The sequence below is a fragment of the Pseudophryne corroboree genome, chromosome 5, assembly GCF_028390025.1.
Source record: "Pseudophryne corroboree isolate aPseCor3 chromosome 5, aPseCor3.hap2, whole genome shotgun sequence".
NCBI classification, from domain to species: Eukaryota; Metazoa; Chordata; class Amphibia; order Anura; family Myobatrachidae; genus Pseudophryne; species Pseudophryne corroboree.
Window position 1 is genome coordinate 796,235,460 of NC_086448.1, and position 12,183 is coordinate 796,247,642.

Genomic DNA, 12,183 nt, shown 5'->3' on the forward strand with positions numbered 1-12,183 from the left:
TTATTAATGTCCGACTCCTTATACACATGACACATATAATACTCCTTACACATATGCCGAAAACTATTGCACAACCAACCCACCTGTACACAGCACTCACACAGCCGCTAACACTGTGACCACTGCCTCTGCTTGGATACAGATGTGTCCTCATACATCTTGCCTCAATACGCCATGCAGAAGGAGATGCCTGGTGTGTGTCAGCCGGTAGGTCTAGGCCAGATCTGCTAACGTCGGGCACCTTTTTTGCAGAAAATGCGTTTTATTTGCATTGCTATGTGATTAGGATGCACAAGCAGCATCTGCTGATTAAAATGATATGCGGCATGCCTATATTCTGTGTGGAACTCTGTATACGAAATGCAAGGTTACAGCGATTTCCAGGAATACACTGTAACGTAGCATTTCGTATGCAGATGCAGCCGCAGTCATACACAGAATATAGGCATGCTACATATCATTTTAATCAGCAGAAGCTGCTTGTGCCCCTAGGAATTTGCCTAGTTTGCCTATGCCTAGGTCCGACTCTGGTTGCCATAATGCAGATTTAGGCAGCTGCCTAAGGGCGCCAGGGCCTGATGGGGACTCTGAGGCCTGAGGTGGCATCACTGAGGCTGGTGGTATAAAAATAAGGATGCCTCAAAGAGACATCCTTATTTGAATTAATACTGGTGGGGGCGACGGTTCCTACAAGCTGGGGCTGCTGCCCCCGCACTTAATCAGCATCTGTCTGACTGTGACTGCTATGGAGACATGTCACGTCTGACAGAGAGCAGTCTACAGCAGCAGTCATCAACGCCCACTCCCTTCCCTCTCTGCATGTATATAGTCACTTGTGAGGGTATCTGAGGGGTGGCCTGTTAAGATTTTGCCTAGAGCGTGGTGACACCTTGTACTGGTCTACTGCCAAGAAGGATCAGTAGCTAATGTCACCCGCTTCCTACCGTACTTGATCTGGAAGCGGGTCCCTCCTCCCCGGCCAGTGCCATCTTCCCAGTGATATTTGAGAAGTGGACGCCGGCCACTAGAGAGCAAAGACTCTGGCCCAGTGCCAGAGTCTTAACTTTCTATGTGAGGTGCCCTCTTCCTGAAGATATCACCGGGAAGATGGCCGCTGCTGGCTAGCCACAGTACAGGTATTCCCGGGGGAGGGAGGGGGGGGGGGGGGGGTTAACAGCCCGGGCACGGGTAATTTGTATTTGCTCCCTCTGCCTCTCGGTGCAACTGGTGGTGACACCTTGTACCGGCCTGCTGTCCAGGAGGATCAGTAGCTAATGTTAATCAATTAAAACATAATATACTCTGGGGGACATCTATCAAGACTAGGTGAGAGTTAAAGTGTAAAGAGATAAAGTACTAACCAGTCCTACCTCCTATGGCTGCCAAAATCAGCAATCACCATGTAATTTCGTTATCTATTCAACTCTTTTAGTGTGGCTACAAAGAGTCGCCTTTATCTCCTCTTCAACTTGGGCAACCATTGGAAATGATTAGCAATAAAAATCAACAGTGCTTGTGAAATGTTTTCTTTAAAGCTTGGCCTCATTTCCCTGCAGCAAATTAAGAACAATGAAAAAATACTACAACTGAATCATAAATCCATAGTAACTGCATAAAACAACCTATTTCAGAAGTGCGAGTTTTGGCAGGACTGGCCAGAGATCTGACTTGACTCCAGTCCAGCCTATCCACCCTAGGAACACGTTGGATAAACAAAGAGATGTTCACTGTCGTACATGAAGAGAAATAGAACCTTCACTGATTTATAATTACCTGGTAATAATCAATGTTGTACATGATTTCATGCCAAGTTATCCGACCCCTGTAGGATTTGTATCTGAGTAAGGGCAGGGGGGGAAAAATCATCTGTCTACAAGATGAAATTATTTTGGCAACTATGGAAATAGTTTACGTTTCTGAGTTACTGAATTGTTTACTGAATAACAAGTTCACTAGAGTTTATTTCACTTCTGCCCTTAAACTCTACTTGTTTACTTCTCCTGAATGTCTGGGAGAAGCCCAAATTTCATGGAGCTCTCACCGCCATCCGGGAAAATGGTCGCCATCTTGCATCCCACCCAATTTCTAGTGAAATGGGCAGGACAAGGGCTTTGTTTATCATGGTTCCTTCCACACAGTGATGCTGCGATTCGCGGCATTGCGCCGCGGGGGTTTGGGACATACTCTTGACAAATACATTTTTAATATCAAGTTTGGTTTATTTTGCTTTCTTAATGCAAAACATGTGGCAACAGTAAGTATAATGGGGAGAGAACCGGGGAGCAGACAGCTAGAGATACTACATAATGCCATCATGGATTTGGTAAAGAATCATGTTTATTGCGTTACTTCTATGGGCTTCATTCAGCATGGATTGCAATTGCGACTGAACGCACACTGATTGCGATCGCAACCGCAAATCTGCGAAGGCTTCTAGCCAATTTCACGATCTCATCTGCGATTATACAACCCCATCGCAAATCTAGCCCACTCCCATTGCACGCACGGCTACAAACGCAACATTGTGTACATTCACCCACAACTGCGAGAATAAACACAGCTCTTATACGTACATTGATGTTAGCACAAAACTGGGATGGTCTGTTTCTTGTTATATTCTGTCAGAATAATGGGGGTAATTCAGAGTTGATCGTAGCAGCAAATTTGTTAGCAGTTGCGCAAAAGCATGTGCTGTGCACTGCAGGGGGGGGGGGGGGCAGATATATCATGTGCAGAGAGAGTTAGATTTCGGTGGGTTATATTGTTTCTGTGCAGGATAAATATTGGCTGCTTTATTTTTACATTGCAATTTAGATTTCAGTTTGAAGTTGAACACACCCCACCCAAATCTAACTCTATCTGCACATGTTATATCTGCCCCCCCTGCAGTGCACATTGGTCGTCATTCCAAGTTGATCGCTCGCTAGCAGTTTTTAGCAGCTGTGCAAACGCTATGCCGCCTCTCACTGGGAGTGTATTTTAGCTTAGCAGAAGTGCGAACGAAAGGATCGCAGAGCGGCTACAAAATAATTTTGTGCAGTTTCAGAGTAGCTTCAGACCTACTCAGCTCTTGCGATCACTTCAGAATATTCAGTTCCTGTTTTGACGTCATGAACACGCCCTGCGTTCGGCCAGCCACGCCTGCCTTTTTACAAACACTCCCTGAAAGCGGTCAGTTGACACCCAGAAACGCCCACGTCCTGTCAATCATTCTGCGGTCAGCAGTGCGACTAAAAAGCTTCGCTAGACCTTGTGTGAAACTACATTGATGCGCAGAAGTGCCGATTTTTTGCCTGATCGCTGTGCAGCAAACGAATGCAGCTAGCGATCAACTCGGAATGACCACCATGGTTTTGCCCAACTGCTAACAAATTTGCATACACACGACAACATACTGTACATACCCAAAGAAAAGTGTTATTTTGTAGATTTAAAAACCTAATTTAATTTATGTAAGCCATCAGTACTTCCACAGTCTGCGTGGCTCTCTAGCTAAAAGGGATCTGGTCTCTAGGTCGACAGTAACTAGGTCGACAGGGTTTCTAGGTCGAAAGGGTCTCTAGGTCGACATGTTCTAGGTCGACAGGTCAAAAGGTTGATATGAGTTTTTCACGATTTAATTCTTTTTTTAACCTTTTCATACTTAACGATCCAAGTGGACTACAATTGGGAACGGTAACCTGTACCGAGTGCAGCGAGGCACCTTGCCCGAAGCATGGCGAGCGAAGCGAGCCATGCGAGGGGACACGGTGCACTAATTGGGGTTCCTGGTCACTCTGCGAAGAAAACAACACAAAAAATTACATTAAAAACTCATGTCGACATTTTGACCTGTCGACCTAGAGACCCTGTCGACCTAGTTACTGTCGACCAATAGTGGTCAACCTAGACACTGTTGACCTAGTTACTATCTACCTTCCATACCACACATAAGCTAAACACCCTCCGACTGTACCATTTTAGCCGGTACAGTACTGTGTTTTTATGGTCTGTATTGGCCAAAACAAGGGCTGTACTGGGTGCAGACTCAGTGTCTGCGGATTTTTATAGAATTCAGGGGTACATTTACTAAGCAGTGATAAGAGCAGAGAAGTGAGCCAGTGGAGAAGTTGCCCATGGCAACCAATCAGCACTGTAGTAACATCTATAATTTGCATACTATAAAATGATACAGAGCTGCTGATTGGTTGATGATGAAATATCTCCACTGGCTCACTTCTCCGCTCTTATCACTGCTTAGTAAATGTACCCCTCAATAATAGGGCTGCAGGGCCACGCCTCCTTCACCTGTGGCCACGCCCCATTTCCTCATTTGTAGCGGTTCACCAATCAGAGCTGTTGAAGGGTATGTAGCTACTCAACCTGTGTTGTTGGAGCATTTGCAATTTCTGAAATTTGTTTTGCATATATTGCGATTGCAACGCCCACTACACGCCCCGCATCACAGAAACTGCGGACCCATCCCACTGACAAGCCTCCACCACTCCCTTTTATCGTTGCTAAATGCGATATCCACTGCGTTCGCAGATGCCTGTGTGCAATCACGGAAACCAGTCTTGGCGGGTGTGCGCTGTCTTCCGTTTGGTTGCGTATGCATGCGCAGTGTGCAGATAACAGCTCATTGCGCAATTATTCACATTTGCAACTGGTGCCGTACAGCTATGCTGACGGAATTCTGAATGCCGACCAGCTGACTACAACCTGATTTGACCTAAATGCAAAAAATAAAAAAAATGTTTTCTTCTCTCCAGTAAATCGCTACTGCACGCCACTATAGGAATCATCCTAACAAATGATACTGTACATATTAGGGGCGTTTATACCAGCCAGTGCGGCCAACACTTTGATTTCATTACTTCATACTGTTGTAAACAGGAAATGAGTAGAATTAAGCGCAATTAAAACCATGGCTTTCACTCTTTCACTACTTCCCAGGAATCGGGGTGTCACGTGAGAGTTTTTCTAATAAATTAGTGAGAGCTTGCCAGCTTTAGCGAGTGTATGAAAATATTAAAGGGACGATAGAATAAACAAATTAATACAAAGCAGTAAATCTTCCCACTTCAGTGACTGTAGTGGTTCTTTTCGAAACAGTCATCTGTCTCAGCCCAAAAGGTTTCAATATAAACACAGTCCCCCCACCCCAGCCTCCCACACATACAGCGGCCAAGTCTGAAGACAGCTCTGCTGGGAAAGGCTCACTATCAGACACAAGATGTGAGGCTTTCTATGGCAAACTCATCATCCAAGGAGATACGGGTCAACCTACAGATATCAAAGTGCGGTCTGCTATTCCCGCAGCCCCAAACTATCACACTAAACTCATTATTACACTTACACAACATCACTCATTTCACACTGTACTTTCCTATACAGGACAGATCAGACAGTTGCAATGTTAAAAACCTAAACTAAAGAATAATTAATCTGCGGCTTAATGGGCCTATTCAGTAATCATGGCCCGTACACATTAGGTGATACAGTAAACCATATTGCTCATTTTTTACCCTCCTGAGCAATATCGTTTTACTATATTGCCCAGTGTGTACGCTGCTGACGGCCGATGCGCGGCTCCGCAGATCGTTAATGACCCTCTGTGTCGGCTGCGCAAGCAGCTCAATTTGGACTCATCGTCCAAAGCTGCATGCACGGCCTGCTAGTGATATTGCACAGTGTGTGTGCCCACGTCAGCTGACCCAGGCCGGAAGGTTGACACGCTAGGCAATGTCGCTCATGGAGCCTAGTGTGTACGCACCATTAGACTCCATAAATATAATTTGTTATTTGACGTTATTCGCAGCAGTAAGAAATTATGGAGGTTTTGCCCGAATGTATTAAATATACTCGAAGGCAGGGCCGTAGCCAGAACTTTGTGGGCCCCATAGCAACATTTTGAAGGGGCCCCTGTCCCATTGCTTCTAGAGAGACACTTCTCTGCAGCAGTTGTTCATATGTTCATTTATATGCCCCCATAATAGTGCCCTGGTTCATTTGCTGAATCATAGTTGTGCCCTAGTTAATATTATGCCCCATAGTAATGACTTACTTAATATTATGCCCCATAGTAGTGCCCTACTTAATGTTATGCCCCATAATAGTGCCCTGGTTCATTTGCTGAATCATAGTTGTGCCCTAGTTAATATTATGCAACATAGTAGTACCTAGTTAATATTATGCAACATAGTAGTGCGCTACTTAATGTTATGTCCCATAGTAGTGTCCTAGTTAATGTTATGCCCCATAGTAGTGCCCTAGTTAATATTATGCCCCATAGTAGTGCCCTACTTAATGTTATGTCCCATAGTAGTGCCCTAGTTAATGTTATGCCCCATAGTAGTGCCCTGGTTCATTTGCTGAATCATAGTTGTGCCCTAGTTAATATTATGCCCCATAGTAATGACTTACTTAATATTATGCCCCATAGTAGTGCCCTACTTAATGTTATGCCCCATAATAGTGCCCTGGTTCATTTGCTGAATCATAGTTGTGCCCTAGTTAATATTATGCAACATAGTAGTACCTAGTTAATATTATGCAACATAGTAGTGCGCTACTTAATGTTATGTCCCATAGTAGTGTCCTAGTTAATGTTATGCCCCATAGTAGTGCCCTAGTTAATATTATGCCCCATAGTAGTGCCCTACTTAATATTATGCCCCATAGTAGTGCCCTAGTTAATGTTATGCCCCATAGTAGTGCCCTACTTAATGTTATGTCCCATAGTAGTGCCCTAGTTAATGTTATGCCCCATAGTAGTGCCCTAGTTAATATTATGCCCCATAGTAGTGCCCTAGTTAATATTATGCCCCATAGTAGTGCCCTACTTAATGTTATGTCCCATAGTAGTGCGCTACTTAATGTTATGTCCCATAGTAGTGTCCTAGTTAATGTTATGCCCCATAGTAGTGCCCTACTTAATGTTATTCCCCATAGTAGTGCCCTACTTAATGTTATGTCCCATAGTAGTGCGCTACTTAATGTTATGTCCCATAGTAGTGTCCTAGTTAATGTTATGCCCCATAGTAGTGCCCTACTTAATGTTATGCCCCATAGTAGTGCCCTACTTAATGTTATGTCCCATAGTAGTGCCCTACTTAATGTTATGTCCCATAGTAGTGCCCTACTTAATGTTATGCCCCATAGTAGTGCCCTAGTTAATATTATGCCCCATAGTAGTGCCCTAGTTAATGTTATGTCCCATAGTAGTGCCCTAGTTAATGTTATGTCCCATAGTAGTGCCCTAGTTACTATTATGCCCCATAGTAGTGCCCTAGTTACTATTATGCCCCATAGTAGTGCCCTACTTAATGTTATGTCCCATAGTAGTGCCCTACTTAATGTTATGCCCCATAGTAGTGCCCTAGTTAATATTATGCCCCATAGTAGTGCCCTAGTTAATATTATGCCCCATAGTAGTGCCCTAGTTAATGTTATGTCCCATAGTAGTGCCCTAGTTACTATTATGCCCCATAGTAGTGCCCTAGTTAATGTTATGTCCCATAGTAGTGCCCTAGTTAATATTATGCCCCATAGTAGTGCCCTAGTTAATGTTATGTCCCATAGTAGTGCCCTAGTTAATATTATGCCCCATAGTAGTGCCCTAGTTAATATTATGCCCCATAGTAGTGCCCTAGTTAATGGTGTGTCCCATAGTGCCCTACTTAATGTTATGCTCTATAGTAGTGCCCTAATGTTATGCCCAATTGTAGTGCCCTACTTAATTTTACAAAGCTTAGTAGTGCCCTGGTTCACATTATGTCACATGTTAGAGCTGCCATACACATTATGCCACACAGCACCCCCAATTCACATTATGAGATAGAGGGGGGAAATTAAATTGGACGCAAGGTTTATTTAAAACACACACACACACACACACACACACACACACACACACACACACACACACACACACACACACACACACAACACTCTCACACACTTTACACTCACTGCTGCTGCTGCTGCTGCAGGAGACCAGGGTCCTGACGCTGGATAAAGAAGACACCGCTTCAGAAGGTACGTATTTACTAATTAAGCTAATTGGAAACTTCCAATTGCTTAATTAGTCCTGAGTCCCAGTGATTTTCCCTAAAATTAACAATTTACTCTGGAGATCCGAGAGGAAAGACGCAGTGATTTCTGTAGAAAGCGCCGCATCCCATATTCTCTCTTTCAATGAAATAGCAAAACCCACAGCTGCTGGAATAAACCCGGTGCTAGGTTTTTTAAATATCCCGCTTTTAATTGAACCCCCCCCCCCCCCACAGTGCCCCCTGTTCATATTATGCCACATTACAGTGCCTCCTGTCCATATTATGCCACGCATTACAGTGCCTCCTGTTCATATCATGCCACACATTACAGTGCCTCCTGTTCATATTATGCCACACATTACAGTGCCTCCTGTTCATATCATGCCACACATTACAATGCCTCCTGTTCATATCATGCCACAGATTACGGTGCCTCCTGTTCATATCATGCCACACATTACCGTGCCTCCTGTTCATATCATGCCACACATTACAATGCCTCCTGTTCATATCATGCCACAGATTACAGTGCCTCCTATTCATATTATGCCACATTACAGTGCCTCCTGTCCATATTATGCCACACATTACAGTGCCTCTTGTCCATATTATGCCACACATTACAGTGCCTCCTGTTAATATCATACCACACATTACAGTGCCTCCTGTTCATATCATGCCACACATTACAGTGCCTCCTGTTCATATTATGCCACACATTACAGTGCCTCCTGTTCATATCATGCCACACATTACAGTGCCTCCTGTTCATATCATGCCACACATTACAGTGCCTCCTGTTCATATTATGCCACACATTACAGTGCCTCCTGTTCATATCATGCCACACATTACAGTGCCTCCTGTTCATATCATGCCACACATTACAGTGCCTCCTGTTCATATTATGCCACACATTACAGTGCCTCCTGATCATATTATGCAACAGATTACAGTGCCTCCTATTCATATTATGCCACACATTACAGTGCCTCCTGATCATATTATGCCACACATTACAGTGCCTCCTGATCATATTATGCAACAGATTACAGTGCCTCCTATTCATATTATGCCACACATTACAGTGCCTCCTATTCATATTATGCCACATTACAGTGCCTCCTGTTCATATTATGCCACATTACAGTGCCTCCTGTCCATATTATGCCACACATTACAGTGCCTCCTGTTTATATCATGCCACACATTACAGTGCCTCCTGTCCATATTATGCCACACATTACAGTGCCTCCTGTTTATATCATGCCACACATTACAGTGCCCCCTGTTCATATCATGCCACACATTACAGTGCATCCTGTTCATATCATGCCACACATTACAGTGCCTCCTGTTCATATCATGCCACACATTACAGTGCCTCCTGATCATATTATGCCACAGATTACAGTTCCTCCTATTCATATTATGCCACATTACAGTGCCTCCTGTTCATATTATGCCACACATTACAGTGCCTCCTGTTTACATCATGCCACACATTACAGTGCCTCCTATTCATATTATGCCACACATTACAGTGCCTCCTGTTCATATTATGTCACACATTACAGTGCCTCCTGTACATATCATGACATACTACTCCTTTATTACTAATGGCAGGCGGAAGAGCAGTGTGACACCAGCCTCCTACCACTTGCAGTGTGGTGACATTTGAGTAGATATATAGAAGACTGAGGGCCAGAAACTCTACTCAGAGTTCTGTACTCTCTCTTTTCATGTCGTCATTCCTCTGCTTTAGCAATCACTACAAGGGAGAATGTAGGTGAATGGTGTCACATAGCTCTTCCTCCTGCGGTACAGGTATTCGGGATCATGACGACTGGTGGATAGATGGAAGACAGAGCAGGAGCAAATGGAGGACTGGAGGGAAGATGAGAAACTTGTCTGGAATTGTGCTGCAGTAAGATTCTCACTGTTTCATAGGAATAAGGAAGGGTCCTAGTTGCATCACTTAAAAAATGGCAAGTAACTCTAGTAGACTTGTTGGAATATGTGTGTAGTGTATAGGTTGGTGTACACACCAGCGGATGTCTTGAAACTACAAACAGCCTAATTGTTTATGTTTAACCAGCTGAGTGGTTTATGGAAGGTAGATGCAATACAGCCGTACTCACAATTTAGCAAAATTGTACATAAATATGTGGAACGAAGCTTGAGTGGAGTGGGGTGTCAGTCAGCTCACCAGCTGGCGACTGTATCTGGATAGAAGGTAGCTGTGTGGATACAAGTGACATTGGAAGCGTTGTTCGCTCGCAAGCAGATTTTAGCAGCATTGCACACGCTAGGCCGCCGCCCTCTGGGAGTGTATCTTAGCTTAGCAGAATAGCAAACGAAAGATTAGCAGAATTGCGAATAGAAAATTCTTAGCAGTTTCTGAGTAGCTCGAGACTTACTCCTACACTGCGATCAGCTCAGCCCGTTTCGTTCCTGGTTTGACGTCACAAACACGCCCTGCGTTCGGCCAGCCACTCCCCCGTTTCTCCAGACACTCCTGCATTTTATCCTGGCACGCCTGCGTTTTTCCGCACACTCCCAGAAAATGGCCAGTTTCCGCCCAGAAACACCCACTTCCTGTCAATCACACTCCAATCACTTCAACGATGGAAATTCTTCGGTCGGACGTGAGTAAATCTACTAAGTTTTGAGCTAAAATACTTAGCGCATGCGCACTGCGTACCATGTGCATTTTCGCCTTAATCGTTCTGTTGCGAAAATCGGCAACGAGCAAACAACTCGGAATGACCCCCAATAAGCGGTTGTCACAGGGTCTCCCTGGAGTCCGTCTTCCACTGTGGCACTCTAACATTGTGACTAGATGGCACTATGCATTCGTAGTAGTAGGTTCGGTGGCCATCTTGGTTAGGGAATGAAGCCTCCCTGTAGGAAAGAATATGGAGTATGTGAAGTAGTGCACTCCTACTTCAATATAACTATATGTTGAAATAAAGAAATAACTGAAAAGTAAGAAATTGATATTGATATTAGTACCTGGTAGCAGTGGCTCAGGACGGAAATGTTAAGCCCTTCTCCCTTGGATATTCTAAAAAAAATAATATTTTTTTTAGCAAATTATTTAAAACACAAACTAACTAAAAAATATAATTTCCTCTTTTATCAGGGTCAGCTGTAACTTTATACAGTAGCACAGGCCATAATTATACTGCATATCATGTGCCTACCGTGGTACTGTAGCAGAAAGTAGATTGAGGCAGAACTTTTATCGATAGTTACAGTTTACAAAGACCCAGTCACAACTGCAACTGTGTTCACCGAATTAGGTCCTTTGTGAGCTGTTCTACCGTGCTTTCCCAGCGGAGCTTACAATCTAATTTCCAGTTTCATGAATCAATACTTAACTCACTCACTGAATACAAAAAAGGGCTACTGCCATCAAGCCCGCCATACTGGGGTCAGAGCTGTCCCAGGCCCGGCCTCTCTAACAGAGAGGGGAGGCCCTGTGCCACTCATGCCCGCAGCACTCTATTGAAAATGTCCCTTTCAAAATGGCCACCGCCTCAGGGGAGACAGCTATTAAAGATACTAGAGGAGGCTCTAGCATCTTGAATAACTGTCTCCTCTAAGGAGGCGGCCATTTTGGAAGGGACATTTCAATAGTTTGAACTTGAAGCAGGCAGGCGTGAACAGTCTGCAATGGCAGCAGCAGGTGGGGAATCCCCTGACAACGAGCAGAACCCCTGACAACGAGCAGAACCCATGACAATGAGCAGAAGCCTTGACAACAAGCAGAAACCATGACAACAAGCATGTACTGGCATAATTACTGTGTGGGCATATTGGGATCCGGTCTGAAGATCGACAGTGTCTAGGACGACAATGTTTAGGTCGACCACTATAGGTCGACAGTCACTAGGTCGACATGGATGGAAGGTCGACAGGGTTTCTAGGTCGACATGTGCTAGGTCGACAGGTCTAAAGGTCGACATGAGTTTTTCACATTTTTTTTCTTTTTAAATTTTTTTTCATACTTAACAATCCACGTGGACTACGATTGGAACGGTAAAGTGTGCCGAGCGAAGCGGTAGCGGAGCGAAGGCACCATGCCCGAAGCATGGCAAGCGAAGCGAGCCATGCGAGGGGACGCAGTGCACTAATTTGGGAT

The 12,183-nt window shown here is 44.4% G+C and overlaps 1 long non-coding RNA gene across 1 annotated transcript in view; it reads right to left on the reverse strand.

The window, feature by feature from the left end:
- LOC134929484 (uncharacterized) overlaps positions 1 to 10,929 on the reverse strand; it is a 176,502-nt gene extending 165,573 nt beyond the window's left edge. Inside the window, exon 1 of the long non-coding RNA XR_010178583.1 lies at positions 10,741 to 10,929. This is a non-coding gene — a long non-coding RNA (uncharacterized LOC134929484). The remainder of the gene's footprint in view (positions 1 to 10,740) is intronic.
- Between the last annotated feature and the right edge of the window lie 1,254 nt (positions 10,930 to 12,183).